The 6,000-nt window shown below is 40.5% G+C and overlaps 1 long non-coding RNA gene across 1 annotated transcript in view; it reads right to left on the bottom strand.

Annotated features, from left to right (window-relative positions):
• Positions 1–2,560: 2,560 nt before the first annotated feature.
• LOC133543442 (uncharacterized) overlaps positions 2,561–6,000 on the bottom strand; it is a 74,557-nt gene continuing 71,117 nt past the window's right edge. The window contains exon 3 of the long non-coding RNA XR_009804378.1: positions 2,561–2,938. This is a non-coding gene — a long non-coding RNA (uncharacterized LOC133543442). The remainder of the gene's footprint in view (positions 2,939–6,000) is intronic.

Below are 6,000 nucleotides of genomic sequence, written 5' to 3'. Positions count from 1 at the left end.
CACAGTTGTTCTACTAACTGTACTGTGCTCGCTGGTTACTAAAAAAACAACAACACTTACCTTTCACTATTTGAGTAACGTCACTTCTGAGTTTCCAGAAGATGGCGCCAGTATGTGCTTTGCCCTGCCGTCTCTCGCTGTCAGCTCTGTTCGTTTTTGTGTTGTTTGCGTCTATTTTCGTCTCTGTCAGCTCACTGCTTGTGTATGACCGGCAAACACTGTTGGATCTTTGCCCCCTTCCCACTGATACGATCAACTTCGACGTTGGTGTTTCGACGTCCCAGTCAGCTTTTTCACCTGCCTTCCTTTCCCGCCTCGTGGCTCCTCTCCCCCGCCACCTGCGGGCTGTGTGTAGGGCCCCACCTGGATTAGCTGCGCCCTTGGACGTGCTGGCCCCCGCCAGGTTCGGTCTTGTGAACGCAAGATCTTTGACAAACAAAACGTTTATCCTGAAAGATTTCTTCACTTCCCGCGGGCGGCGGACTTGACTTCCTCTGTGTGACGGAAACATGGCTGAGAGCCGGTGAGTCCGCCCTTTTTAATGAACTTTTGCCTCCAGAGTGTTCCTACTTTAAATCTCCGCGGTCGTCCGGTCGAAAAGGAGGGGGATTAGCAGTCGTTTTAAAAAATTACTTTAAATGCCGTCAGATCCGCCTGCAATCCTTCTTTTCAAGCTTCGAACTGTGCATGTTTGAGCTGGATGGGGCGTGGCCTCCAGCTCCAGCTGAATTTCGGGAGATTTTTGGGAGAAAATTTCTTCCGGGAGAGGCGCTGAATTTCGGGAGTGTCCCGGAAAATCCGTGAGGGTTGGCAAGTATGCTTCAATGAGCGACATAGTAGAGTGTGCAGGTGTACCTAATGATGTGACCAAGTGACCCTATACACTATTTGAAGTTTATTTTCGATCGTGTCTGAATTTTAATTTTCTTTATCAATTCAACAGTGTACATTTTCAAAATAAACATTTCCGATACTTGGAGGGGGACGGCCGTGGTTTCATTTGAATGAATGAATGGTTTATTTGAGCCATGCAAACAAAACAAGAGAATGAAATAAAATACAAAAGAAATATATAGATACATTATTTTTACGCCCACATTGAAAACATTACATGTGACTAATCTTTTGTAGATGTCAAGATTGGCTCAAAAGTGAGTGGGAAGAAGTAAACTTATTAGGTCCCACCCCTATACATATACAATATATATATACACAATATATAATTCAATAATATATATAATATAATTCAATTCAGTGGTTGATGCTATATATTGTCTATATAAAATACATTTAAATTCACACACACTTACATATATACATATGTACACACACATATATACACACACACACATATACAATTTATATATATATATATATATATATACATATACACGCACAATCACACACATACATATACCCAAAATACACACATATCTATCACACACACACATATACAATTTATATATATATATATATATATATATATATATATATATATATATATATATATATATATATATATATATATATATATATATATATATACATATACACGCACAATCACACACATACACACATGCATATACCCAAAATACACACATATCTATCACACACACACACACACACACACACACACACACACACACACACACACACACACACACACACACACACACACACACACACACACACACACACACACACACACCTATATAAATACTATATATATATAATAGTATATATAATATACACTTTTGTCTAAACATTATTAACAGTTTATGGTGCCTATGGGAACAAGCTTTCATTTTGACTGTGATATTACTGGTTAATAGTGGATCTGTGGCTGTGGAGCTATTGCCCCTGATCAACAAGACCTGAGGACCACTCTTGCTATGTGTCCTGTGCTGTGCATTAAAAGATATGGGAACGGCTCCACAAACATACGCAGAATGTAAATGTGACTGTGGGGCAAAATCTACATCACAGCAGGGCCAATACATATTATCCACACATGGAAGTAAGTGCTTTAAGAACTTGAGAAGAGCGATCGCATTACAAGTACACACCCTTTCCTGATGGGATGTCACCTATACCCTCTAATTAAGGACACTTACAACGAAGGTGATTTTAAATATGACTCATCCATTGAGCCAAACAAACTGACCTCCAGTTCACGTTGAACTGTGTGCCATTTTGTAAATGTCCTCCCTCAACAGCTGTTGATACCACAGGTGACTAGATGGATGAAGTATAACCCTCCCCCCACATGTCCTTGTTTGCCATATTTAAATGACAAATTAAAGTTGACATTTACTGTATCACATTTGTTTCCACACATTCTCTCCGCCAATCGATGACGAGGCCTGACGCAAGGCTAGAGGAATGAACACTAATCTACTCCGGGAACCAGAAGAGATTATGAGATAATAAAAAAAAAAAAGCCAAGCGTCTTAGAAGAATATTAGATAAGAGTGACTCATTTTTATCTGAACAGAAGGAGATCACGTATTCAGCATGATAAACGTGCATAAATGATGGCTTTTATGTTATTTTCCACCTCTATTACAAGCCTACAATATATTCCAACAACAGCATTCAGCTGACTGTAAAGACAGTGATAATTACCTTGCGTTGTATTCACAGCCCATCTGCCGGTTTTTACCTTCATGGTATACTAAGTGCTAATCCTGTTCATGTCTGCAAGACACATGATGCAATAGGGCAATGTGAAAATAGGGCGTCGGTTGCTAAACGTCCCTCGAAATACAAAATATTTAGAAAATAAAGAAGGCACCTCATACTGGGATGCAAACTTTGTCACTGTGAGGGTCCATCCATCCATCCATTTTCTGCCGCTTATTCCCGTTCGGGGTCCCTGGGGGCGCTGGCGCCTATCTCAGCTACAATCGGACAAGTCGCCTCCTCATCGCAGGGCCCACTGTGAGGGTAAAAAAAAAAAAAAATTCCAGCCTTTTCTCACTCGCCTACCAACAAGAGAAATAGCAGAATTGACTGACTTTTTTGTGGAACTACACAATTTTTGTGGGTTTGATCCTCAGGCCAGTATTCAATGCGAACATTAAAGGCCTACTGAAACCCACTACTACCGACCACGCAGTCTGATAGTTTATATATCAATGATGAAATATTCCATCCATTGCAACACATGCCAATATGGCCTTTTAGTTTACTAAATTACAATTAAAAATTTCCTGCGGAGTTTCTTGTTGAAAACGTCGCGGAATGATGACGTGTATGATGTGTTTCTGACGTTATTGGTTGGAGGGGACATATTAATTAGCCCAGCAGCATTTACGGCTAAAAGTCGTCTCTTTTCATCGCATAATTACACAGTAATTTGGACATCTGTGTTGCTGAATCTTTTGCAATTTGTTCAATTAATAATAGAGACTATAAAGAAGAATGCTGTTGGTGGAAAGCGGTGGATTGCGGCTGCCTTTAGCACCGAGACACAGCCGGTGTTTCTTTGTTTTTGTTGTGAAGCTTTAACACAGAGCGGTCAAGCGAAAATGTTTCTCTACGTCAATACATACGTTTTTGGATGGGAAAATTGTCGGCTCTTACCGGAGACATCAGTGGATTATGGGACCTTCTCCTGTAGCTGTCAAAAAGCATCTGTGATCTTGGCTCCTCATCGGCATTCTCTGAAACATTGGCGTTCACTGCAGCCATCCGACTTTCAGGTATGACTTTACTCATCTAATCTCACTAAAATACTATTAACACAATAAGCAGATAAGGGATTTTCCAAAATTATCCTAGTAAATGTGTCTAATTATATCTAAAACACTACCACTGCCGCCGCCGTCGCTTTTTTTTTTTTTTTTAGTGCCTCACTAACTTTCCTCATCCAAGAATCTTTCATCCTCGCTCAAATTAATGGGGAAATTGTCGCTTTCTTGGTCCGAATAGCTCTTGCTGCTGGAGGCTATGATTATAAACAATGTGAGGATGTGAGGAGGCCTCAGACCGGTGACGTCACGCGCACATCGTCTGCTACAGGCAAAGCTTTTTTATCAGCGACCAAAAGTTGCAAACTTTATTGTCGATGTTCTCTACTAAATCCTTTCAGCAAAATTATGGCAATATCGGGAAATGATCAAGTATGACACCTAGAGTGGACTTGCTATCCCCGTTTGAATAAGAAAATCTCATTTCAGTAGGCCTTTAAGCTAAATAATCACGCAATTGTGTCCCCTAAGGCGTTCCCTTTATTCAACTTTTATTTTATTCTGTTATATGCACCAAAAAAAATCGTATTCAAACAATTTGATTACCGTGTTAGTACTACTCCAAAACGTGTATCTTATTAAATTCCAGTTCTAGACCATGGGTATCAATCACGCGGCCCGCAATTGCCGTTAATATGCGGCCCGAACCTTAATGTGAAAATGTATTGTTGGTGCAGCCCGCAAGTTTTGTATGAATGGCGCTTTACATCGTCATACTTGTATACCCTCGATTTTTCCGGGAGACTCCCAATTTTCAGTGCCCCTCCAGGAGTAATCATTCTCCCGATTTTCACCCCAACATCAATATTAAGGGGACACCGTGGAGGCACTCCCCATAACGTCCTCTACAACCTGTACAAACAGTGTGCAAGTCCAACCACAAGTTGTAATTGGATTCTGTAGACACAGTAAGCGATTGCAAGACAGAGTTGATCAACAGCCACACAGGTCACACTGAGGGTGGCCATATAAAGTACTTCATTACTGTTACAAATATGTGCCACACTCTGAACCCACACCAAACGAGAATGACAAACACATTTTGGGAGAACATACATAAACACAAACACAACAGAAAAAATACCCAGAATCCAATGCAGCCCTAACTCCTCCGGGCTACAATATACACCCCCCACTGTGTTTGTCAATTTTGTTTGTTGTGGGTTCACACTGTGGCGCATATTTGTAACAGTGATAAAGTTATTTATACGGCCACCCTCAGTTTGACCTGTGTGGCTGTTGATCAAGTATGTCTTGCAGTCACTTTCATGGGTCTGCAGAAGCCTCATACTATATGAGACTGGGCCGGCACACTGTTTGTATGGTGGAAAAGCGGATGGGACGGCAGGTTGTAGAGAACACTAAAGGCAGTGCCATCACCTTAATTTTGTTGTCCGGGCAAAAACCGGGAGAATGATTGCCCTGGGAGATTGTCGGGAGGGGCACTGATATTCGGGTGTTTCCCGGAACGATCGCGAGAGTTGGAAAGAATGTTGCTCAGGGGGGAAAGCCATTCAAAGAAGTGTTTAGAGTCTCGTCTTAAGACCCACTTTTATTCTTTGGCTTTTAACACTACGTGAGTTGTGTGGTCCTCTGTCCTCTGTTGTCCTCTGTGTTTTTTATACACTTTTATTTTTATTTTACTGTTTTAATTGATTTTACCCTTTAAAATAGTTTTTAATCATATTTGTTTTTATATTGTTTTTATTGGTTTTATTTTTATTCATTTTTTGTTTTATTCAGTCATTGGTGGAGCATAATATTGTTTTTAACATGGCTGTGCAGCACTTTGGAAACGTTATTGTTTAAATGTGCTATATAAATAAAGTGGATTGGATTGGATTGGATTGAAGGTGAATTCATTAAAAAGTGCATGTTAGATGTTTTTAAAGAAATCTTTTCTTGCGGCCCAGCCTCACCCATTTTCTGCATCCAGTGGCCCCCAGGTAAACGGAGTTTGAGACCCCTGCTCTAGACATTCAAACTGTGCTTTATTTATTTTTCAGGTAGTTGGCAACCCTCACGTCAGAAGAAGGATTTTTACGGTAAGCCCTAATGTCAGTACTTCCCTACAACTTAATTGTCGCCCTAATCTCTGGAAGGTTTTGTTTTGCTATGAGAGAGCGAAGACTAGAGAGACAAAGACCAATGGAAAAAATGTGTCAAGGTCAGAGCATATGTAATGAATGTGTGTGTGTGTGTGTGTGCATGCTTTGGTGTGGTAATTCAAGGCAGATTCTTGTACATG

Source organism: Nerophis ophidion, linkage group LG26 (assembly GCF_033978795.1).
Source record: "Nerophis ophidion isolate RoL-2023_Sa linkage group LG26, RoL_Noph_v1.0, whole genome shotgun sequence".
In the NCBI taxonomy this organism is placed as follows: domain Eukaryota; kingdom Metazoa; phylum Chordata; class Actinopteri; order Syngnathiformes; family Syngnathidae; genus Nerophis; species Nerophis ophidion.
Note: the sequence above shows the minus strand (reverse complement) of the source record. Positions and strands in the feature narration are given on the sequence as shown.